Genomic DNA, 26,870 nt, shown 5'->3' on the forward strand with positions numbered 1-26,870 from the left:
TCTAAAATAACAACACATGTGAATTGTGTACGGACTGTCTAAAGCTAACAGTACTGCATTAAAATTACATTTAATCTGTGAATTTCTTTTTCCATACAATTTGTATGAAAAAAGAAATAATTATTACTGGATTTCTATTGTCTTATTTTAATGAAATTTGGGATGGCTCGATAAATCTTGCTTTGTAAACCAAATACAGATAGTTCTTGACTTTGAGTTAATTTGTTCCTAGTGTGCGCTTGTAAAGCAAACACTCATAAAGCGGAATCCATTTCCCATAGATGTAAGAAACAGGAGTTACCTTCCAACAATGAAATTTTACCATAGTAATGTTAAATAAAGGTCAACAAAACAATAGTTTATGCTTAAACAATGATTTATTTATCCAAAAAAAATGAAAACTTAACCTTTAAAATCAAGCAAATTATAATAACAAAGAAATTATTTATGTCAACAAATGTTAAAGAATGTTTGCTTATGATCTCATACTTTGTTTCCAATGTTATTCCTCTTTACTGTTTTTTTCATTAATATTACTCTCTGTAGTATTACTTTGTTTTGGCATACTATACAGTATTAATAAGGGGGATAAATTTGAAATAAGATGAGACAGCGAAAATGAAGAGCAACACGACCACTCTTTGTAACATCAGCATGGTAACTGCTTTATGTTATGTGAGTCAGTGAGATGCTCTCATCTGCCTGAACAAACAAACAAATGCACAGCAGTACGCATAGCTATACAACACTACAGTATTACTGTTGTATAGCTATGCATGTGGCTTGAAATGCCATATCAGTTATGAATATTTAGCATTTATTTATTGCAATTAATGTTCATATTTTTGATACTTAGAAAAAAAAGAACTCGTAAACCTGGGAACTCATAAAGTGGGAACTGCCTGTATAAAATATCATGAATATTCACCCATCGTGAGTCCCTTTATTACATGTGGATTGACAGACAGACAGACATGGTGAAGACTTTTGGCACTTATGCATGTCCATTTAATTTATTTTACACACCTTAAATCCCCACCCATACTTCTGGTCTTGAGAGTTTGCAACTTGTAGAACCAGAATATATATATATATATATATATATATATATATATATATACTCACTCTCTCTCTCTCTCTCTCTCTCTCTCTCTCTCTCTCTCTCTCTCTCTCTGTGCGCTTGCACACCCTGCCCTACCATTAATATCTGGACACCTGCATATCTACAAATGATCTTTAGCCTTTATGACGGATTGTATCTCCATTGAATACACTCCACCAGTTTTTTGTAAATGTCCTCTGATATTTTCAACCTTCAAATTTGGACAGTCACTCCTCACATGCACCTGACAATCTATTTTATCGCATCTAAAGGATTGAAGTCAGGTCTCTGGATTAGCCAGTCCAACTTTTCGATGCTCATGTCCTCAAACTAGTCCATCACAATATGAGCAATATGGTGTGGAACATTGTCCTGCTATCTAGACATCCAGGACATCTAGATAGACTTCAGCACTCGTGGTTTTGTTAAAAATAACCATGGTCCAGGCCAAACCATGAAAAACAGCCCTAGACCATCTCACTGCCTCTGCCAAACTTTATTGTCAGGATCATTCTGTCGAGCAGGTAGCTTTCTCCTGGCAACCACCACACCCAGGCAAGACTGTCAGACTGGTAGATCATGTGCTGTGACTCATCACCCAAAACACAGCTTTCCATTGGTCTACAGTCCAGGAACGGTGGATCTTATACTAATGTAAAAGTTTATGTTTATGTGAATACAAATAATGTTATGTAACCAAATGATATTAATATTTTAATAAATTTTAATATTTTATCTTTGTTATATGAGGTTTTCTTATCAATTCAATATAAATATAGTTATTTATATTTTACTTTACTTCAAAACTCATATAGCTTTTCCTCTAGAATGCAATAACGGAAATATATTAAAAAGGTGTTCAATCAAGTAGCATAGTTATCTATTGGTTTATCTTATCTTAATATAAAATTGTATTTGGGTTTCCCTGCCCACCTACTTATCCATATGATACAATACACAGTGAGAAGCATCTTCCATCTCACAGAGCTGGAACAAATAAACATTGTGTGAAATGACTGATCATTCTCAAGGTCTGTCAAACGAAAAGGCTGATACATGACTGTCTAATGATGGTTTATGTGTTAAAAAATGCTGTGGTTGACAGTAACCAGAGCAACTACAGGCTATATCACATTGTGGTGACCTTTCCTATCAGAAAAAAAGTCTGTTAGGAAAAACACATTGAAAGCAGCTTGCTCTCAGTATAATTGTTGGAAGGTAGCCCTATAGGAGTATGGTATTGTATATCTTCTAACCTGACAGCATACAGGATTTTTTTACAAAATTGTCTGCCACTTTGTTGACAAGCTCACTTCCTTACATTTAGCCATTCTGATGGTAATACTAATGTTCATGTTGTGGGTATTGAAAGAGAGAGATTGAGCACTTGGTGGTAGTAGGTTGCCCTCTCATCTGATTAATTTGTGTGCTGAATGGGGACCTGCCTATCTTCCTCTTAAAGTGGATGAATATTTGACAGATATTTACTGCTGTCTAAAAAGAAATTTTAAAAGGAAGATTATTGAAACAGTTTCAGTTAATGCATGCTACTGAAGTGAAAAAAGTTTGTCTGTACGTTCACATTAGCTGTCTTTGGGTAAATGGTTAACGATAATAGTAGAATAGTTATAACCTCTGAGAAGTGTACTTAAAAAAAATTGTTAGAAGTGCCAAAAAAAGTCGGAGTACTTTTCGGTATTATCAAATTGAAAAGTACAACCAACAATCACTAGTCAATAGTGCTGACTTGTGTCTGAATCCAGTTTATAATCAAAAAAGAAGTTTTGAAAGAAGTCAAATTTATGTCCCTCAAGGAAAAGAACTTCAGAATTTCAAATTTCTGATGCAAGGAATCCTAAATATTCCAAACAAGATGATAACTTTAGGCAGATTATCCTTGTGTGGAAAGTCTGTTCATGGTCTTCCCTTCTGGCTTGAATAAAGCATTCTGCTTATTCCTTTTAAATGTTTTACTAACATTTGAAAATCTAAATGTTGCTCGACAATCAAATGTGCTTCATATTCATTTACTGACGTCATTCTCCTTAATTCCAAGGTGTATTGCATAAATTTGTTAGACCAGCATTTGTTAATTCTTCCACTTCCATTTTGAAGTTGTTTACCATAGCAGACTAAATCAGAATGACAGGTCCGACTTAGTCATATTCAGTTCTATTGCCAATATCAAGGGCACTCTGAAGCAAGAGTAGATTCTCTTCTTTTGTTCAGCATTGAAACACTTTATTGCTGCATGGTGTATAAGATCCTGGTGAAAATGATTTATTTATAAATATCACAAATCTCATCACATTTATAATGGTATCATTTTCAAATTTGAAAAATTTCTAGTAGATCTCAACATCATTGAGATACAAAACAGATGGAAGCAAAAGATGTTTTCTAGCATGAATTCTGTCTATTTTTGGTGAGAATCAGCCTGAAGCTATTATGAAAGAATTAATGTACAGTGGTCCTCGGTTGGGGAATGGACAGTACATCAGGAAATTTGAAATACTTGTATAACAAATTATCTCAAATCATGCTTAGCATTCTAACCATTTCTCATAGTAGTGCTGAGTTCAAGAGGATATTCAGCCAGGTGGTGGTGGTGGGGGAAACTCAACTCAGATCTTCTCTTTTTGATTAAACTAAAAGTTCTTCCTGGAAGTACTCATAATCAGCTGATGGTATCTAATGCACTCCAAGACAGAAATCTGCTGACAGAAAAAATCTTATAAACAGTAACATTTGAAAGCATATTCTACTGGCAAACAATGACATGGCTGTATCTTAATATAAAATGTGTCTATTGCCAGTAAAATTTAATTTCACATTCAAAGTGTAGGATTTAAAAAATCTCTTACTTTCCTGCTAAAAATTCTGAAATCTCCTGAGTTTCAAAAGGCAAGGGTTGGCAACTATGGATTTTTATATGTGGCAGTTTTGCAAGGGCATCAGTCCCTTTACTGTACTGGCCTTGATGGAGAGAGGCAGAATGGTTAGTTTAGAAGTGACACTGTCTATAGGGGCACCTCCGTAACCAGGTGGGCAGGAGCAGCAGTGCGTAGCACGCACTTCCTGATTAGACCAGGGTTCGAGCCAATGACCACCAAATACGGAGGATGCGGAAAGGTCAGGGAATGACCACCGCATATCCCCGGAGCAATATGGACTTAGTTGCTAATGCTCCTTAAAAAAAAAAAAAAAAAAAAAAACGTCTATAGGTTTTCTGTAAATTGCAGTGTAAAGGTAGTTGTAGTTGTACATATCAAGGAAAGTGCAAAGATGTTTTCTTCTGATTGAAGAGTGAGTTGTTTGTCAGGGTGGATTTTGCTAATGTAGGCAGAGGAATGTGTCCAAAGACTCCTTGTCTCCCTATCAGGAAAATGACAACCTTGTATGTGTAGCATTCGCAGCTTAGAATTTTGGTATATTGCAAGGCCCTTAAGCCCTAAGTCATTCATAAAGGTCCCTGTGAGAAGAGGAAACAGAGAGCTTGTTATACTTAGCCCTTTCTTTTGGAGGCAAAATTGCGGTTGAATTTGAAGTAAGGCTATTCAGCTGAAATCTATGAAATCAGTGATCGGTGAATACCAACTTGACATTGAAAATTTCTAATATACTCCTTTATTATTGGGGATATATTGTCATAAGGGATAAAATTCCAGAACAGGCTACATAATATTTCTTTAAGTATTATGTAGCCTGCTGACTGATTTTTCATGGGTAAGGCTTTCTAAAGTAAATTAGATCAAGTAAGCTGCTTCAATCTCTTAAGGGCACTGCTCATTCATAACAGCAAAACTGATAATGCAGGGGGGGGGGCTCACTCCAAAGACCTGCTTGACTGGCAGTCAACAGGTCTTTGGAGTCAAGGAAAATATCTTAGATCTCATAGCCAGACAGTCCTCCTTTCGGTTTCAATGGAGGTTTTACTTCAAAAAGAAGGGGTTAAGCGCATGAAGCTTACATCTCACCTTCTTTAGAAGTTATTATGATTGACCTAGAGTCAGGGACCTTTGCCAACCACCTGAACATAGCTAAACTGTTGGCAAAATATGAGAATGACATTTTCCTTTGGACATCTTTCCCTTACTGCTATATTAACAACATCCACCAATATATACATTTCACCCAATATGCTTGCAAAGAGATTGGGAACTACCCTACACATGATAGTTTTCAGAAACCCTGCAGACATAGCATTCCTCGTAAACTATCATCTCCTTCCTAACAAGGCCATTAGAGCGAAGAAACTGCCTCTGAGGGACCCTACAAAATTTTAGTCCTCAAGAAGTAGAACTGGAGTTACACTGCACCAGATTTTACCTCTAAAATAAAAACTACCCTATCAACTTCATTAAAGGATTAAAAGTCAACAAAACTTCAGACACAACATGCTTGGTTCTCCTCTGAACCTGGAGGGATTGTGTAAGGCTCATGAGGTAGAATTTTTCTTAGCATGGTCTGTGCTTGTTAACAGGAGAGATTGTTTCTAAGGGATGGGATACACTTAAATAGAAGGGATGCAAGAGTGTTTGCTGATGTTATTGAGGCAGCATTAGGTGGGTCAGGAAACTGCTAGCTTGAGGGGATTCACAGATTAAAAGGTTAAAAGTAGCTGTAGGCAGAGGTGAAGGTGATTCTTGCACTGCTTCTATTAGAATGAGCAGTGACCTGGAGTGTGGGGTGCTGGGGGTTTCAGGGTCTAGTTGGAGTCATCATGAAACAAATAAATACATGGGCTGTGTTAGGGTAACTAAGAATAAGAATAGGTGCATGTATACTTGCATGTACAAGAATGCTAGAAAAATAGTAAATAAATTTGATGAATTTGAAGTGCAGGTCAAGATATCAAAGGTGGATAGTGTTGGTATATCAGAGACATGGTGTCACACAGATATTAGGAATGCAGAATTGGAATTTGGAGAGTACAATGTGTACAGAAAGGATAGACAGGACTGGAGGAGGGGTTATGCTGTTAGGTAAGAAACACATAAAATATAAGCAAGTGCATCCAATTGATATTGGTGGACAATACAGTGTTCAATCAGTGTGGATGACATAACCACTGGGAAAGAGAAAATGAGAATAGGTGTGTGTTATAGGCCTAATGAATCTGATGAGTATAATATGCAGTTGTGCAGAGAAATAGAGGTGACCAGTAAATCAGAATGTCTTATAGTGAGGGATTTCAACTTTCCAGATATTGATTGGAACTTGTGGTTTGGTCACTCGCAAGACTTTTGTGGATTAATTGAATTATTGTTTTCTGCGGCAGCATGTTCGAGGGACAACTAGAGGGAGTATTACCCTTGATCTGGTTATCAGCAGTGATTATTCGTGCATTAAGAATTTGCAGATAAAGGAACCACTAGGTGGCAGTGATCACAGTGTACTGATGTGGGATGTACTTAAAGATATAATTACCATCAGGGGTAAAGGGATGGGTTTTTTCTTTCATAAAGGTGACTACAGTGGACTCAGACAGTTTTTAAATTCTGTACAGTGGGAAGCATTCAAAGAATTAATTGTGGAAGCTACTAGACTTTTCATACCAATTAAGAAATATTGTTCTAGGTTTAGGCCTAAGTGGACGTCAGATGAACTAATGAGACTCATGGTAGAGAATAAAAATGCATGAGATGCATATAAAGTATCAGGCAACACAGAGTCCTACATCAGATATAAGCTAGTCTGCAATCACGCCACAAAGGAAATTAGGCAGATTACGAGAAATCTTTGGCAAAGGAAAGGTAAAAACTCTAGAAGAAAGGGGATGAATCAGATTGGTCCACTTGATATCGCTGGTTCGACTGTTGGTGATCTTGCTCAGATAGGTGATAATCTGAATGAATATTTTGCATCTACATTCAGAAGAAAATGCCAGAAGTTTATCAAACTGTAACAGGGTGCTTACATGTGGGGTGGATGGAATCTATCCAGTTATATTAGCCATAATTATGAGAACATCCTTGGACTCAGAGGAAGTCCCCAAGGACTGGAAATGTGCAAATGTATCCCCAATTCGCAAAGGTGGATCTAAGGGTGACATGAGTAATTACAGACCAGTTAGTTCTGGATAAAATAATGGAGTCACTGGTTTAGACAAGATCATTTAGACAAGATGGCAGTAATAATTCAGACAGAGCATGGGTTTGTTAAGCTAAAGTCTTGTCAGACAAATTAGATTGGATATATTATGTAGTTACAAAGGAACTGGATGCAAAAAATAATTTTGATATCATATACTTAGATTTCGGGAAAGCTTTTGGCACTGTTGTGCATGGATGATTACTGTACTAATTGGAGCTGTATGTTTTTTTTTTGTTTTTTTTTTTTTGTTTTTTTTGTTATTTGTTGGCGCATCAGCTGCTGTGGCCATAATGCACCTCCCAAAGTTTTTGGATTTTACTCTGATTCAAGCCCGAGACGGGATTCGAACCCGTGACCTCTGAGTTGCCAGGCAGGCACTTTACCTACCTGCCTAGCCAGGTCGGCGGTATGGTATTAAGGATAAGTTGCTACAATGGATAAAAGGGTGGTTGGGTAGGAGAAGACAGAGAGTGGTAATCAATGGACGCTGCTCTTCATGGTCTAATGTTAGCATTAGCATTAGTAGAGGCATATGATGCAAGAAAGCAAGCTTATGCAGCATCAGCCAAAAAAAAAAAAAGTTCCCATTTCACCCCTCCGTTTGTTCTAAATACCTGTCCAGCTCAGCCTTAAATCTATTTAGGCTATCAACTTCCACAACAAAGGATGGAAGTCTGTTCCACCAACAAACTACACACTGGCTAAAGGCAAACTTCCACACATCTATCCTACATCTGTCTTTCCTCAATTTGAATTTATGCCCTCTCAGGTGATTATTCTGAGCAAGAGGAAGAATCCCATCAGCATTCAGCATGCTCAAACCATTCAAGTCTTTATACACCTCAAACAGATCACCTCTCAGGTGCCTAGTCTCCACACATTGTAATCTGCAAAACTTAAGCCTTTCTTCGTAAGAGCAACCTTTTGTTCCACTCACCAATCTCGTTACCCTTCTCTGTACTCGTTCCAACAGCTCTACATCCTTCTTAAAATGAGGCCTTCAAACCTGTATACAGTACTCAATGTGTGACCTGACCATTGCCTTATACAAGGTGATAATCACCTCCTTATCCTGCTAGAAAAATTCCCATATATCATTGACAAGACACCATGATCTACTCTTGCTGACCATCTGCACTGCTCAGAAAACTTCATATCTGCCTGCACAATTACCCCCAGGTCCTTTTCATTCTCTACCACTGTCAGTTTAGTACCACAGAGTTGATACGTTACCCTGGGGTTACTGCTTCCCATATATAGTACTTTGGCAATGTTAAACTTCATTTGCCACCTCTCAGCCCATCTGCTCAACTTTTCTAGATCCTGTCACAGCAGCGTACTGTCATTACTGTCCTTAACAACCCTGCCAACCTTCGTATCATTTAAAAATACAGAAAAACAATGGACCCAACAGTGAACCCTGAGGGACTCCACTAATAACATTAGTCCACGAAGGGCAGTGTCCATTGATTACCACTCTGTCTTCTCCCACTCAACCATCCCTTTATCCATAGCAATTTGCCTCCAATGCCACAGTCTTCCATGTGCAACAGTATCAAAAGCCTTTTTAAGATCCAAAAGTTATCAAAGTTATTCCCTGCATCCAGTTCCTTTGTGACCACATCATAGTATCCAATCAAATTGGTCAGACAAGACTTCTCCTTAACAAAACCATGCTGTGTCCGAGCTATAACTGAAGTCTTGTCTAGATGATCCTGCAGTGCTTCTTTAACCAGTGCATCCATTAATTTCCCTGGAACAGAAGTTAAACTAACAGGTCTAGATCGTATATATAGCTTAGCTTAATTTTCAACACTCACCTTATAGTAATCCGCTTAGCTGGTGGAGAGTTTTACCACATACTTAGTGGTTATAGGATTTTAATAACTTACAGGGATTAAGGGTTTAAAACTAAGTTATGGGCTATAAAAAAATTTTTAAGAAAGGAAAGTGCACCTTCCATTCTATGGTTGCCTAATTAAATTAAATTAAATTAAATTAAATGAAGAAAAAAATAGAAGCTAATAGTCGCGCACGAGCAACTTTTGAGATTCCTCGTCTTCAGTTAGCTATAGTGGGGGAGGGGGGGGAAGAGAGCGCACTTTTGTTATATACGGATTGGGTTCCCGAAATGCATTTCAGTGCACGTGGAAACACGTGCTAAATTCCAAATGGGGGAGAAATTGGCAGGAATCTTTTTGTTTAACACGTTGAGTGATGTATGGCGCTTAAACCATTCGATAACAAGGGCTTCGTTTTCAAGGATTTTGTAGCTGGAATTTAATTTAACTACTGTGATGGCTTAATTGATGAGTGGGTTGTGATTTTGAGATTGGACGTGTTGTGTTAGTTCTGTACTTGCTGAATTAGTTTTGAAGCTATTAAAGTGGTAGTATGCACGCATGTTGGAAATTTTTGATGTCCCGAATTTTGATGTTGTACTGCCTATGTAACATGCTTGGCAATCTGATTGGCATCTGATCAAATATATAATGTTGTTGTAATCTTGTGTCTCGTACTCATGTGTTGTCTTGTATGAATTGAATTTGGAACTTAATTTGTTATAAAATGTGAATATTAATTTGATATCTGTATTTTTAAAAATCTGTTGAAGTCTTCTAGCGTATTGTTGATGATATGGGAGCGTGATAAGGGGTTTATGTATCTTATTCTTGTTCACGTGGTTAATAATTTTGTTTGGGTTATTAGTGTTATTATGAACTTTGGTGATGGTTTCTTTTATTAGTTGTGGTGGGTATTTTCTGTCGATGAATTTTTTGGTGAGGTATTGCAATTCTACAGATAGGTCTGTTTGTGTGTGGCTATATTTTACAGCGTTTTGTATATCTGGTTGTATAGAACTGCTTTTTTGATGTATAGAGGGTGGTGTGAGTGTTAATGTAAGAATTTACCTGTATGTGTGTTTTTTTCTGTATATTTTGATGCCTAAAGATGTGTTTGTTTTGTATACAGTGAGGTTTAGAAAATTAATTTTATTATCGGTTTCTATTTGGAGGGTAAATTTGAGTCTTTCATGTGCTGTGTTAAAGTTGTTCAGTAAAGTATTGATGGTGGTTCTGTTGCCTATTAAGAGGATGTCATCTGCATATCTCATGTATAGTTTAATTCTTGGGGGAAAGGGTTGGAGAATTTTTTTCTTCGATAGATGCGAGGTAGATCTCGGATAAAGGGGCAGAGATACCGAGGCCCAAGGCCGAAAATTTGTTCATAGATGTTATTTTGGAATTTAAATTGTTTGGCGTCAAGTAACAGTGATGTGAGTTCTAAAATGTCATTAATATTTAAGTCGGTACGTTTTGTTAATGTGTCGTCTTTGATTAATAGTTCTTTAAGGACCAGTAGCATGGATTCGATGTGCACGTTTGTATATAGGGAGATGACGTCAAAGGACGCGAGAATATCGTTTTCAGATATGGTTATGGAAGTTATATATTCGTGTGCTTGTTTAGTATTGTAGACCCTGAACCGAGAAAATCTCATTAAAGGTGAAATAATTTTGACGAGGAATATGGATAGGTTAGCATAGGTGGACTGTTTATAGGAAACGATGGGTCTTAAAGGATAATCTTGTTTATGGAGTTTGACTATTCCAAAAATGTGTGGGAGAATGTTACTGCGTATGCCTATTTGCTGGAGGGTATGTAAATTAATTTGTTTGTTTGCTCTGAGTCTTCTTAGGATCCCATCAAGTTTATTTTTAAGCTTGTTAATGTTAAATGTGTTGCAAGCTCTGTATGTTGTTGAATCTGATAAGATAACATTTTCTTTATATATCTGTTTTTGTCCATGATTGCAATGTTATCATGGACAAAAACACATATATAAAGAAAATGTTACACATCTTGATTTTTTAAGGACTCCTTAAAAAATCAAGAGTCAACTAACAGGTCTGTAATTACTTGTGTCACCCTTCGATCCTCCTTTGTGAATTGGGGTCACATTTGCACATCTCCAGTTCATCACTACTTCCCTTGAGTCCAAGGAAGCTCTCATAATTATGGCTAAGGGTTTGCTTACTTCCTTTGCTGCCTCTTTTAATATAACTGGATAGATTCCATCCACCCCAGGTGCCTTTTTTATGTTTATCTTCAACAATTTCTCCTCCACTTCCATCTCAGTTATTGCAAAATCATCTAGCTCATTGCCAGAATTTAATTCACCTTTAGCATTCCCATCCCTGAATAACTCCTCATGCGTGAATGTAGATGCAAAATACTCATTTAGTTTGTTAGCCACCTGAGCAGGATCATCAACAGTTGAACCGTCAATATCCAGTGGACCAATCTGATTTATCCCTTTCCTTCTAGAGTTTACATAAGTAAAGAACTCTTTGCTGTTTTTCTTTGCATCCTTTGCCAAAGCTTTCTCATAATCTGCCTTTGCCTGCCTAATCCCATTTGTGACTTGGTTACAGACCAGCTTATATCTATAATAAGCTTCCATGTCACTCATTAATTTATATGTATCTCATTTATTTTTCTTCTCTGCCACATGTCTCATTAGTTCATCTGATATCCATTTAGGGCTAAACCTTGAACAGTATTTCTTAGTTGGTATATAAAGCCTAGTAGCTTCCAAGATTAATTCTTTGAATGCCTCCCATTTTGAATTTGCTGTTAGTAACATCATCAGTTGGTTCCACCGTATAGAATTTAAATACTGTCTCAGACCAACGTATTCGCCTTTACCTTAGCAAAAACCCTTCCCTTTACCCTTGATGGTAGTTACCTCTTTGAGTAAATCCCACTTCAGCACACTGTGATCACTGCCACCTACTGGTTCCTTTATCTGCAGATTCTTAATGCATGAAGAATCACTACTGATAATAGGATCAAGAGTATTACTCCGTCTAGTTGCCTCCTGAACATGCTGATGTAGAAACAATCATCCAATAAATCCACAATAGCCTTGCTAGTGTGTGAGTGACCAATCCACAAATTCCAGTCAATATCCAGGAAATTAAAATCCCCCATTATAAAACTCTCTGATTTACTGGCCCAGTCTATTTCCCTGTACAGTTTGTTATTATACTCATCAGAGTCATTAGGCCTATAACACACTCCTGCTCTCAATTTTGATCTCCCAGTGCTTATGTCACACCAAACTGACTCGACAACACTGCACTGTCCAGCGATGTCGACTGGCTGCATTTCCTTGGATTTTGTGTTTTTCTTAACTAATAGCATAACTCCTCCTCCCTTCCTATCCTGTCTATCCTTCCTGTACACATTGTACTCCCCAAATTCCAGTTCTGCATTCCTTATATCTGTGACACCATGTATCTGATATCCCAACAATATCTGCCTTTCATGTTTTGACCAACACCTCCAATTCATCAAATTTATTTACCAAGCTCCTAGCATTGGTGTATACGCAAGTATAGATGTACCTGTTCTTACTTGTCTTGGCACATTATAGCCTTAGTTGCTAATGCGGCAATAAAATCCAAACGAAACAAACAAACAAACCTGTTCTTACTCTTAAGTTATCCTAACACAGCCCATGTGTTTACTTGTACTGCACTGACTCCCAGCAGTCTCTGAAATACTCTGCATCTTGTTTTCCAGGCTGCTGCTCATTCCAATGGAAGCTGTGCAAGCACCACTTTCACCTCTGCTAGCAACTACTGTTAATCTATTAGTCTGTGTATCCCCCCATGATAGCAGTTTTCCAACCCACCTAACACTGCCTCGATAGCATCAGCAAATATTCTTGCATCCATCCTATTTAAGTGTATCCCATCCCTGTAGAAGCAGTCTCTCCTGTTAACTAGCACAGACCAGGCTGAAAAAAATTCTACCCCTTGAGCCTTGCACAGTCTTTCCAGGGCCGAATTGATCGACAACACTCTCGTCATATACTCCCTCCTATCGTGTCTGGACAGATTTGCAGACACTTTGAAATTCAATCCTAATTCATGGCTTTTTTTTCAACAGTGACCTGTACTTATTAGTGTTATAAGTGGAGTCCCCCAGGGTTTGGTTTTTGGCCCACTGTTGTTTTGTATATTGATCAGTGATATTGATGAAGGTATATTAGGCTTAATGTTGAAGTTTACAGATGATACAAAGATTGGCAGGGTTATTAATGATAGTAATGGCAGTGTGCTACTGCAACAGGATCTAGATAATTTGGGCAGATGGGCTGAGAAGTGGCAACTGAAGTTTAACATTGACAAATGCAAAGTACTGCATATGGGTAGAAGTAACCCCAGAGAAACATACCAACTGTGTGGTACTGCACTTAGGATGGTAGAAAATGAAAAAGACCTGGGAGTGATTGTGCAATCAGATATGAAGTTTTTTTTTTTTCAAGGCTAGTTGTTATTAATTCTTTCTGAAGTGAAGCCTATGGCAAATTTACATTTTGCATGTGTATGGGCTCTGGAGTGTATGTATTTAAAATTATGTTTTCCAAGGTCATTTCATAAATGATTCAAATAAAACATCTATTAGCATACAAATTGTTTTGAAATGTTCCAGCCAATAGTAGATACAATTTTAATAAATGGAAGTAAATTACAAAAATAGCTTTGAAAAACTGAAAAGATCGTAGTTGTTGGTTATTGTCTTTTTTTCCTTCTTCTTCTTCTTCTTCCTTTTTTTTTTTTTTTTTTTTTTTTTAACTGTAGAAGCTTGCTTTCTTGCATCATTTTCCACTGTTACTAATTTTGGTTAAAAAAGCCAAAAAATTCTCTGGAAATCCACCATCCATTGTAAATTGATGAAATTGAATTAAATGATAAATTAGCATTAGCATTAGTAAAGGCACATGATGCAAGAAAACAAGCTTATATAGCATCAGCCAAAAAAAAAAAAAAGAAAATATTGATATAGTGGATATTACTACATTAAAGGTATATCCATAGCTGAGTGGTCAGGAGTGGGAGTGTAGTAGCACACGCTCTTTGAGTAGACCAGGGTTCAAGCCCCTGACTGCTAAATACGGTCGATCTGCCAACCCGCACTAGACCAGCTTGGCAGATTATGGTCCATTTCCCTTAGCATGAATTGTTGAGGAGGCTTCCATCCTGCAGTGGGTTGATAATGACTGCAGTTTACTTTTTTTTTTTTTTTTTTTTGCTACATTACAAATTATAGTAACTGCAGGTTTCTTTCTTTTAATTACTTACAATTTTTTATGAATTTTTAAAATTTTGATTTGGTTTTGACAGTAATTTCTCTTACATGGACAATCAAATCAAAAAGTATTTGGGTACTTCTTTGGTTTTTAAATTTTGCAATATTTTTAAAAATTCCACAAAAAAAATCACACCTTGGAACTAGCCATAGCAGAAACCTTACCACTCTGAATCCATGCATGTTTGGCAGACACAAATTAAAAGGTTAATATTCAATGAAAATGTCAGTATTAGAACAGCTTGTTAAACAGATTTAAATGTATGTTAAAAGAGAGATATCTTTCCTTGACTTTCAGTTAGGCCCCAGGTGCCAAGCATTTCTGTGGCCAAGCAGTTTCTGAGTTCTATAGAGTGATCTAAAGTATTCTCCTTTAAAGGAATTACTCTTATATTTAAGTTTACAGTTAGTTTCTCTTAAAGTTCTTTCAAAAGCACAGTAGACTTCATCTTACAAGTAGTAAGTTAAGTCAGGAAAGAAAAGACACCTTTCCTTTTATTTTTTATTAGAATTACTAACCTAACAGCCACTTGGCCACTCATGGCATTACTCCTGCCTCCCCATGGCGGGGCCAGTAAAGTGGTAAAACCAATCTTCAGGGCCAAAAGGAGTATAAAATGGACAAAGACACCTTTCCTCCACTTGATCCATTGAGATCACCTACTGATATGGACCAACCTGATCATGAGTATTACCAAAATAAAAGATAAAATTCTACGCCACAACCTGCCAAACAAAGTCTACAAGTACAAGGAAGTAATACTCCAATTTCAGTTCCATCTAATATACCTATAACTACTAAAAAAGCAGACAAATCAGTACCTGTGGAGCGTGTCTAGCTCAAGAAACAATCCCCCATACATATGGATATTGAGAACAAGACTGAAACAGGTGAAGCTACATTACATCTTCATGCAGAAGAAGACATGGATATAGAGCGACTGGTTTTCCCAAAAAAAGATGGATATAAAACTGAATGCCACAAACAAACTGCTCAAAAAAAAAAAAAAAAAAAAAAAAAAAAACAGAGATCAAAACACAACTCCAAAACCCACGTAATGCAGCATATATACTTCAATGGAACTGTAGAGGCATGCATGCTAATGCTGATGACTTGTATGATCTGATCAATAGATACAATAGATTCAATGATCTTTTGTTTACAAGAAATCAATTTAACATCACAGATAACTCTCTCAATCAAAAACTTCACAGTGTTCAGAAAAGACAGGAATGCTGGAAAATCTGCACATGGAGGGGTGGCGATCTTAGTTAACTCTAAAATTCCATCATAATTTATCTGTCTATAGACTGACTTGGAAGCTGTTCCTGTGCAAGTGGCTCTTGGAATCACGCTATCTCTCATTTAAATATACAGCAGACTCTCGATTTATCAGGATCAGATTAACCGGGACAATTCAAGACTCCAAATTTAAAAAAAAAAAAAAAAAAATCAACCAGAAATTATAAAATTCAAGTAATAACTAGAATAGGTATAAACAGATGTTTTGCAAGTTGTAAATAAATGAAAAGAAGCGGCATTATAAGTTGTCATTGGGAGATTAGTATACCTATTATCTTGCAACCCTTGCTGTTTTAACACCCGCTGCTCAAAAAAAAAAAAAAAAAAAAAAAAGAACAAATGTTTAGTTTGTTTTAGTTCATTGCTTCGATTGTTGTGTTGTGTTCCGTCGCACCGCAAAAGGACAAATTATGTTTCATTATTTATGTCAGGAATGTGAAAATTTTTTTTTTATAGTAACTTTTTTTTTTTTTAAGAAATCGTGAAAATGGTGGGCAAATGCAAGAGTTGTGCTTTCAATTAAAGAAAAACTTCAAGTTATTCAAAAGATTGAAAATGATGCATCCGTTAAATCTCTAAAGAACCATTATAATGTTGGTAACCAAATCATACGCCATTGTAAAAAATAAAAGGAAAGCTATTAGATTTAAAATCGACATCATAAAAAATAAATGTGCGTATTGGACACACAAGTAGTGTTTGGTAAGTTTTTTTCATTTTTTATCAATCGCCATACTTTTTACTTTTTACATAGGTTGCTGAACATTTTTTGATACAGTAAGTCCCCGACTTATGTAGCTTTGGACTTACATTACATTATTTATATATTTTTTATATGACTGAAGATTGCAGTTGCAGGGGGAACACATTTCACCATAATAATGTAAAAACCTACAGAATTCCAGCTATTGGTATTATCTCAAATGCAATAAGATCGAGCTTACTACCTGTTTATAATTAGATCTGCTAACAGAAAAGCCCAATAAACCGGAAAGTGCAGATTTTTTTTATTGTTTTATGGCAGTAATCTCCAGAAATGTGCTTTAGTAAAATGCGAGCTTGCGTGGGGTGATAATAGTGACTTTTCGCCTTAACCCTCTGAAGTTCTTTTCAGAAAATTTCATTTTGACTGTTATCATGGTGTTGACTAAGAGAATAAGTGACAGCGGTACTAATAAATCTTATATAAAAACATGTCATAGGAACAGGCACATTTTGGCCCTAGTTGCCCTTGTGCCCAAAAACACCAATACCAATACTAATAAATCTGTTAAGAAAAGGAAAGTGATCGAGTTGGATCAGAAAATTAAAATAATAAGGACGTATGAAAATAGCCAAACATCAACACGTATCGTACAGAATTCAAATTTGTCAGTGGCAACAGTGAACACAATAAAGGAGAAAGACAGAATATGAGAAGCGGTAAAGCGATCGGCACCAATGAAGTCAACTATCATAACCAAGGCTACGAAATACAGAAAGTTTTTACAGTATAATAACATGCTATTTTCTTACTTTTATGTTTTCTTTTCTTATGTGCCACTCTTGCTACTTCACTGCCATCTAAGATAAAGTTTTTAATTGAACTAATAAAAATTATATAACTATTTTTCTTCATTCTTCTGAGGATATTATGTGTTTTTTGTAATTTTGGCATATCAGAGATATAGTAGCAATATTTTATTAGTCATTCCTGAGTTACGCAAAACTCGACTTACGTAAGAAGTCCTGGAACATACCTCTTACATATGTCAGGGACTTACTGTATTTTTGGATTAACTGGGAAATCGATTATCCAGGAAATTTTTTTTTTTTACCATCTATCCCAGAAAATCGAGAGTCTACTGTACTTTCCACCAAATAGTCCCATCACACTAAAAGAACTAGAAGATCTTATAGTACAAGTGCCAGCACCCTTCTGTTTCTTTGGAGACCTCAGTGGGCATCATCCATTGGAGGATCTTCCTGCATGGATCAAAGAGGACATGTGATTGAGACCTTAATGAACCAACAGCAGTTAACCTTTCTAAATACTGGCCAACACACTTATATTCATCTTCCCACAGGATCCACCTCAGCAATTGACATGTCCATCTGCACTCCCATACTGTTCCCAGTATGGAGTGGTCAATCTTAGATGGTCTGCACAACGGTGATCATCTTCCAATTATATGCAAAATTCAAACAAAACAATCTCACTGCCCAGACTGCAGAGTAAAATGGAAGTTCTCAAAAGCACATCGGGCAAAATATTCAGACTGTGTTTCCTTTGATGATTAATTAATTAAAACACAACCGTTAGACCAAGTCAGTGAGCATATTACCACACAAATTTTGACAGACTTCTGAAACAATTCCTCAGTCCTCTGCAGATCAACACAGACATGCAAAACACTGGACATGAAGCTTGTAACGGTGCCTAGATTTTAAAAAAAATCTAGGCACAGTTAGGGGAAAAAAAAAAGCTTGGAATCTGTTCCATAGGTTTCCCACAACTGCCAACCTTATTTTATATAAAAAACAAAAGGCAAGAGCACAACAAACCAGAATAAAAGCCAAAAAAAGAATCCTGGGTAAGATTTGCCAGTACCATCATGAAGAACACCAGCAGTTGGCTAATATGGAAAAAAATCCAATAATTAAATAATAAATGCACTCCTTTTTTTTCTGCTCCAATCTTGATTAAGATTGGATGAGAATTGTCTTCCCAAGGAAATAGATGATTTCATTGGAGAGACTTTCTGTCAAATATCAGCAGTATCTGCATATGAAACTCTTACCTGAAAATCAAAACCTCTTCAGAAAGATATGAAATAAATTTTAATACAAAGGGTACTAGGAAAGTTTTGCAATATGACGCAACAATGAATCACAGGAAGCTGCTTGTTGCTGCATGTTGAGACATGTTCATACGTGCATAGTAGCCGCCGTGCCAAGTTGATGGGCTCAGTTATTCATTAGTAGTGAGAGTGTAAAGTGCTTGCGATGGCATCGTGGTCACAAAATGAGATAAGGACAGTTTTGCGGTATAATTTCGTGCGTGGTTTAACCATAGACCAGTGCTTAGAAGAAATGACTCTTGCACTAGATGATGATTGTCCACATCGTACAACGATATTCAGGTGGTATAGAGAATTCCAAAGGGGAAATTTCACTCTGGAGGATTCTGAGAGGCCGGGAAGGCCACGAACGTCAGTTACGGAGGAAAACGTTACTGCTGTGAGGAAAATGCTTGACGAAAACAGGCTAGTGACCTACCAACAGATAGAGGATACTTTGGGCCTAAATGCACCAGCAATTCGTTCGATTCTGCAAGATCATTTGCACATGAAGAAACTTTGTTCTCTCTGGGTGCCGCATCAACTGACTGAAGAGCAGATGACACGACATGTGACTTGGTGCCGGGAGATGTTAAAAAAGTTTGATAAGGGACAATCTCGGTATGTGAACAACATCGTGACAGGTGACAAGACTTGGCTGTACTATTACGATCTGCCGACCAAGGCTCAAAACAAAGTTTGGGTCTTTGATGATGACGACACACCCGTAATTGTCAGAAAATCCCGATCTGTAAAGAAGAAAATGATAGCTGTATTTTACAAATCGAGTGGAATTGTGGAACGTGTCATTTTGGACACGCAGAAGACAGTCACAGCTAAGTGGTATACTGAACAATGCCTGCCTAAAGTCATTGGATCTATGAAGAACCTGCGGCCAAAGTCAAGAATGGACACCTGGTACCTCCATCACGATAATGCTCCAGCTCACCGCGCCAAAGCCTGCACCGAATATTTGACCACGACAGGACTGAAACTTCTCGAGCACCCTCCCTACAGTCCAGACCTTGCTCCCTGCGACTTTGCACTGTTCCCGCATGTGAAAATGAAGCTAAAAGGGAGGCGGTTTTCCAGTGATGAGGACCTTCAACGGGCTTGGGACAACGAGTGTGCTTTACTCCCTAGTGAAACTTGGCAGAACTGGTTTAAAGATTGGTTTCGGAGGATGGAGAGGTGTATTGAATGTAGAGGAAATTACTTTGAAAAAATTAAATAAACAAAGCTGTATTGCAAAACTTTCCTAGTACCCTTTGTACCACCCAATCTCTTTCTTATAATCAGCTTTTCATCTTAACTGAACTCCAAGAAGCTCTGAACAGAATAGCAAACAGTGCAGCAGAACTGGACGGAATCTGCTATATAATGCTCAAACATCTAAATAATGAAGCCTTAAACCTATTGTTAGTTTTCTTAATCGGATATTTCTTAAATGTATTTATCCTTCCTTTTGGCATCACTCTCTAATTCTTGCTTTTCCTAAACTAGGAAAGGATCAATCACTTCCAGAAAACTATCGGCCAATTTCTTTAACTAGCTGTCTGGGTAAAACACTAGAAAAAATTATACACAGCAGAGTAAAATGGATCCTTAAATTTTTTTTTTTTTTTTTTTTTTTTATGAAAACCCCAAACACAAGAGGTATTAGAACCTATAGTACTTAGTACTATGCTTGGGTTGGAGGTTGAGAAGATGGAAGAAGATATTTGTTGACACTAGACTTCTGTAGACTGTAATTTTCAGGAAATACGTATGAAGGAAGGTTGTTCCAGAAAACGGCAGTTGAATAAATACACGAGGAAGATGAAAAGTTGGGTTCTGTGAGTTTGAAGTTTGACAGTAAATGGATGTTGGCTGCTGGTGGCACGAGTTCGGACTGTTTTGAAAGAGAGAGCAGGAATTATAGAAGCCAATTCAGAAGAACAGTGCCCATGGAAGTATCTGTAGAAAAGGCATGCAGCAGAAACAGTATGTCTATGAGATAGAGAGTGGAGAGACTCAGAGATGAGTCACTAACTGCCCTCTTCTGAATGGAATCTAGAAGCCTGAGAGAGGTTTTGGGGGCACCACCCTAGATGTAGGAACAATATTCCATGGTAGGGCGGATTCGCGATTTGTACAGAGTGAACAGCTATTTGGAAGAAAAGTAACCACCGAGATTTCAATCACAGAGATTGAAAGAGAAAACCAAGTTTTTTAGATGCAGAGGAAGCAATATTTGTAATGTGCTTGTGCCAAGAGAGATTAGAAGTCAGGGTAATCCCCAAAAGAAATATATCATCTTGCCTAGAAATCGGAGTGTCACCAAAGATAAGCATAGGAGCAGAAGAATCCTTTTTGCGAGATATAAGACAGGACTGAGTTTTAGAAGGATTGAATCAACTAAGTTATCTTTGCCCCCCCCCCCCCTGCAGAATTACCCGAAGATCGGCATTTAAGGAATTGGTAGCGGATATTTGAGAAGTTGATTGAGCAGGGCAAGGTTTCTCAAACTGGAAAGTGGAATGCAATGTGCTATCATTGGCAAAACTATGGATAGGATTTCCGGTCAATGGAAGAAGGTCATTAATATACAAGAGGAAAAGAGTGGGAGGAAAGAACCGAACCTTTGGGGACACCGGCATTAGTGGAGAAGTTAGAAGACAGAGAGACATCTACCCTCACCCTCAGTAAGTGGTTAGAGAGAAAACTGGATAACAAATTACAAAAAACAGTTGACTAACCATAAGATGGAAACTTGAAGACTTTTATGCCAAGCACAATCGAAAGCCTTTGATATGTCAAGAGCAACTTGACGTCTCAAACATCTGCTTTTGTTTCACCAAAGTTTTCCATTGAATTTGTCCATAAATGGGTAACATAAGCCAGAATATCACCAGTGTATCGACACTGACGGAATCCATACTGGCGATCGTTGATCAGAAGGAAGGTTTCTAGATAGTTTAAGAGTTGGCGGTTAATTGATGTCTCCATTATTTTAGAAAGAGTAGAACTAATTGGATGGGAGGGATTTGTCACCGTTTTTAAGAACTGGCTGACTTTCCAAGCAGAAGGAAAATCACCTTCGGAATAAGAAAGTGAAAAAAAGGTAGCAAAGAACAGGAGTAAATTCAGGAGCACAGGTTTTGAGCACAAGTGGAGAAATACCATCAGGACCTGGAGCTTTCTTAGAATCGAGATTCGTCAAATCCTTCTGACATCCTTTTGACAGAAGACCACAGGAGGCATTGAATGGAGCGTGTTGGGAATGGTGAGAGATGTTTTACCAAGGTCATAAATACATGAGTTGGAAGAAAATAGGATGCTAGCAGGTCAGCTTTACCCTTAGCTGAAGTGACAATAGAACCATCTGGTTTTGACAGAGGTGGGAGCAGAGATGGACAAAAGTTGTGGCTAATAGCTTTGGCAAGAGACCAGAATGCTCGGCTACCATTAGGGCAAGAAGCACGTTTTCTACTCTTAGTCTGTTCAAAATCTAGTTTGGACTGATTAATAACTGCTTTACAATTGTTGAGAGCTTTGGTGTAGGCAGAAAATGAAACTGAAGAATTGGAAACAATTATGATATGCAACATTCTTCTCTTGAATGTTCACAACTCCAGCTGGCTTTCATTCTCTAGAACGAACAAAAAAATAGCCATGAGATAAAGGCTCCATTGGAGAAGAGACAATCACCAAGTTGTGATCTGAGGTGCCCAAAAGACCACACTCTCTCTCTTCAACCGTGTACTTAGAAGGGTTGTTTGTGAGTAAAAGATCAAGTGTGTTGGCTGTCTGGTTAGGATTGTCCAGTATTCTGGTAGGTAAATGAACAATCTGTGCGAGGTCATTACTAATGACCTCGCACAGATGCAAAAGCCTCAGCATCTTGACAGCTGGGTCTGTGTGACTAGAGAATGAACGCCAGCTGGAGTTGTGAACATTAAAATCACCAAGGAAAATTACCTCACTGTTAGGAAAGTTGTACTGGAGAAGATTAAGTTGCAAAGAGAGGGGTCAAAGAGTTCTGAATGATTAGTGGAGTTGGGAGAACGGTAGAGACAACAGACGAATTTGACAGAATGAGGTAGAGAGATTTTAAGCCAAAAAAAGATCAAAAAGAGGTGATTCCAAATTATGAAGTCTCTGACAGGGAATATCAGAACGAACATGTGCACAAGTACCACCTTTGAGGCGAAAGGAATCATACAGCAAATAATTTGGGCAACTGAGATGAGCAGTGGTTGAATCAACTGATAACTGGGATTCTGTCATAAAAAGTACATGGGGTTCGGCAGACTGTAAGTGGAAATGGATATTGTTGAGATGAGAACTGAGACAACATATATTTGTGAATTGAACTAGGAAATGTTTAGGAGGTTTTGATCTTTTCGCAGGTAAGCTTGCTCATGGTGTATTCAATAGTAAGGGGTGGGGACATGCGGTATGAAGTAACAAAATTTTTGGATATGGCGTACACATGGTTAGAATATACCCAGATCCTTGACATAATGTTGCCTCGACAATATCCCCCGCATATACACTACTTAGACTCCTTCCAGTTACTATCTGGCAGTGTAGAGGTAGCAAGATTATACACTAGCTGATCTGGAATCCTTCTAGAAAGTTATGAATAGTTTTGGTCCGGTGTACTAAATAGCGGCCGGCCTGCAAAACCGTTTTAGAGCTGTACTCTTGAAACGTAAGGCAGTTTGGATCTTGCCATGATGCCCATCATAACCTCAAAAGACATCAGTCATACTGCATGATGCAAGAAATAGGGAAGTGGTGACCGGAACTTAGCTCTGTAGACTGAACATAGATTCCACCACTTCAAGCCTCCATTAAGCAAAGTGGAAGTATTGCACCGGTTGATGAGTCGTCTACCACCTAGTATTGCCTAGTAACACAGAGGAGCAGCATTCCTCCATGTGGTGTGGGCACCAAACATTGACCTCTGCTTACATTGGTTAACATCTGGGTGGTCACCCACAGTGTGCTTGCACATGGGGGTTATACCCAGGATTACTAACAGTCTTACCATCGTGAAGGTGCAAGCAGAGGATTTGGCTGTCACAGACCATCCGGACGTCACTGAAATTGGGTCCACTTCACTTGAGTGTCAGCGTTTTAGACTTCCAGGTAGCAAGTACAGCTTGTCTGGCATATCTGAGAGTATGTCTGCGACAACCTCAAGGACCCCCAACAAAGTGCTGTTAGATATCAATCAATGCGGTTTCCGACAAAACAGATTTTGCGTGGACCTTATGATAAAATCCAAAACTAACATCCACAGTACATTTGTTAAAAATGAGCATCTAGTAATGGTCAATCTAGATATTGAAAAGGCATTCAATACCACATGGCGGTATGGCATTCTTCAAGAGCTCTGTTCCTTAGGGTTGAGAGGATGCTTACCTCAATTCATTCAGAATTTTCTTAAGCACAGAACCTTCAAGTTTGTCACCAGAATGTACTTTCACGGTATTTTATCCAATAAGAAGGGGTGCCTCAAGGGGCTGTGCTTAGTGCCACCCTCTTCACAATTAGGCTAAACACTGATGCAAAATATTCCCAAAACTAGATATTTGTATGCTGACAGTCTTGCCATTCACCAAACATTAACAGCATAGAGAGAAAGTTACATCTTTCCATATATAAGTTGGAGACATGGACCCTACAAAACGGTTATTGCCTGACAGAACGAAAGATGATTGCAATTCACTCCTGTAAAAAAGTGCAAATTACATCCAGAGCCTGAACTTAAATTAAGAAACTGATCAATCCTGCTTATCAGCAATATATGTTTTTTAGGTTTAACACCAGATACGAAACTGAATTTTGCAATGCATATACTCAGTATACTCAGAGCCATCTCAGCTATGGCATGGGGTGCATATAGATATACTCCCCTGCATTTGTATTGTTCTCTCATCAGGTCACGTCTAGACTATGGTGTAATAGTCTATGACTCAGCTAGGAAAACTGTACTTACAAGGCTGAATACCATATAGCACAGTGCTCCTCACACTGTTCTTGGACCTTTTGAACATCCCAGACCCAAAGTCTACATAGAGGCTAACGAATGTACACTCCACTTTAGAAGGAAAATGTTACTTCTCACCTATGCAGCCAGACTTAAAAGCCTTCCAGATCATCCCAGTCAACTGCTATTCTTCAATCCTGAATGGATAACATTCTATAACAATAAACCCACTGAAAATAGACCTGCTGGTATCAGACTACAAGAGTTGATGCGCTGCATTTGTATTGTTCTCTCATCAGGTCACGTCTAGACTATGGTGTAATAGTCTATGACTCAGCTAGGAAAACTGTACTTACAAGGCTGAATACCATATAGCACAGTGCTCCTCACACTGTTCTTGGACCTTTTGAACATCCCAGACCCAAAGTCTACATAGAGGCTAACGAATGTACACTCCACTTTAGAAGGAAAATGTTACTTCTCACCTATGCAGCCAGACTTAAAAGCCTTCCAGATCATCCCAGTCAACTGCTATTCTTCAATCCTGAATGGATAACATTCTATAACAATAAACCCACTGAAAATAGACCTGCTGGTATCAGACTACAAGAGTTGATGCGCTGCTAGAATGTACATTTTGGAAATGCACTTAAAGAAACCAAAATACCCGACCTGCCCTGGTCCACAAACCCATCTTATTGTGACACCTATTTCCAACAGTGGGGGGAAAAAGTCCCCGGAAATCTAACATCAAACAACTGCACGAAGGGCATGCTTCTACCAATGCACAGGGCCACATAATACAGTGGATTCCAGTTATTTGGGACACATCAGGATAGTGCATTTTGGCCCGATTAAGCGGCTGCCCCAATTTCACGTAAATAGTTAAAAATACAGTGGACCTCCGCTTTACAATTGATTCTCTGTACGATCAAATCACATTACGATGGACTCACCATAGTAAAGTACGTTCACTATATGATATGCGGTAAGCGCCTGTCATTGTGATCATGTTTGTGAATTGAATTTTAATTCTATTAAACAGCGATTCTAATAAGTGAAAATAGGAGGAATATCATCCACAAGCTATAAAAGTAAAGATATATTAAGCACAAATTTACACTTTATTACCATACCAATTAAAAAATTAGATATGTGAAAATGGGAAGAATATTTTCCACAGGTTAGCGAAATAAAAATAAATTTATGCTTATGTGCTTAGCTAAATTAATATGTACATACTAACTACTTGATATTTCTGTTCACTGACATTTTGGAGGGGGGTTTAAAATTTAAAACAGTAAAAAAGATAAGCAATCAATAACAAAGAACATGGCATGCATAAATTGCAACTAACACGATACATGCAAATGGGAACGGAGTAACAAGTTTCAAAGTTTAAAAAATAAGAATGAAGCGAAGATTCTGAAAATTTTTGTTTTTTATATGATTGAAGATTTCATGTAAGAGGAAACACATTTCACCATAATATAAAAACCCACAGTATTCCAGGTGTCAGTATTATCTCAAATTCAGTGAGATCTAGTTTACTATCCATTTATAATATTTTGTACTAACAGAAAAGCCCAGTAAACTGGAAACTGCAAATTGTTTTTATTGTTTTGTGGTTGTGACCTCTAGAAATCCAACCGGACCACATATGGTCGGAGACAATCGTAAGGTAATCTCGAGTGCTGCAGTCTTCTGCCGTGTTTAAATGGCAAGAAAACCCTGGCTGTTTTCTCGATTAGGTTCTGTTTTTTAAGATTTTTCCCAAATAAATAGCTGCCCTGATTAACTGTTGGCCCAAATAAATGGAATTCACTGTATACACTAATGGCTCAAAATCAGATGCCGTTGTAGGCGCTGCAGCAGTCTTTCCCTCACTCACAGTATCTGTATCTCTTCCTGTTGAATGTAGCAGTTATACTGCAAATCTGTATGCAATCCAGCTAGCTATAGACAATATCAATACCTGTCTCAACACCAGTAGTTTAATATTTACAGACTCTGTGAATGCTCTGTCTGCAGTAAGTAATAAATTCTCAACCCCACATCCCATAGTAAAAGAAATCCAGTCTTCTATAAATCTTTTGCGGAATAAGAATCATTCTCTAAGCTTCTGTTGGATTCCAGGGCATGCTGGCATCACAGGTAAAGAGCGTCCCAGGCAGCTAAACATCCAAACGGCACCACACCTCTATCTTACCAAGTACCCTATATAGATTTCCTAAAACATATCCAACATATCTGTAGAGACCAGTGGTTAAACATTTGGAAGACACAGACGAACAATAATTAAACATGAAACACAACTATGGAACTTCAGCTTCAGGCAAAACAGGCACGAAGAGATAATACTGGCAAGATTGCACATACGGCACACACATCTGACCCACCTGTTCCTGCT

General features: G+C 37.8%; 1 protein-coding gene across 1 annotated transcript in view; it reads left to right on the forward strand.

The window, feature by feature from the left end:
- The window catches only part of LOC150084646 (transcriptional adapter 2-beta-like), a 356,600-nt gene that overhangs the window by 303,053 nt on the left and 26,677 nt on the right, over positions 1-26,870 (forward strand). The gene's annotated exons all lie outside the window — the stretch shown is intronic.

Source organism: Mastigoproctus giganteus, chromosome 6 (genome assembly GCF_048544385.1).
Source record: "Mastigoproctus giganteus isolate SK-2022 chromosome 6, ASM4854438v1, whole genome shotgun sequence".
Classification (NCBI taxonomy): Eukaryota; Metazoa; Arthropoda; class Arachnida; order Uropygi; family Thelyphonidae; genus Mastigoproctus; species Mastigoproctus giganteus.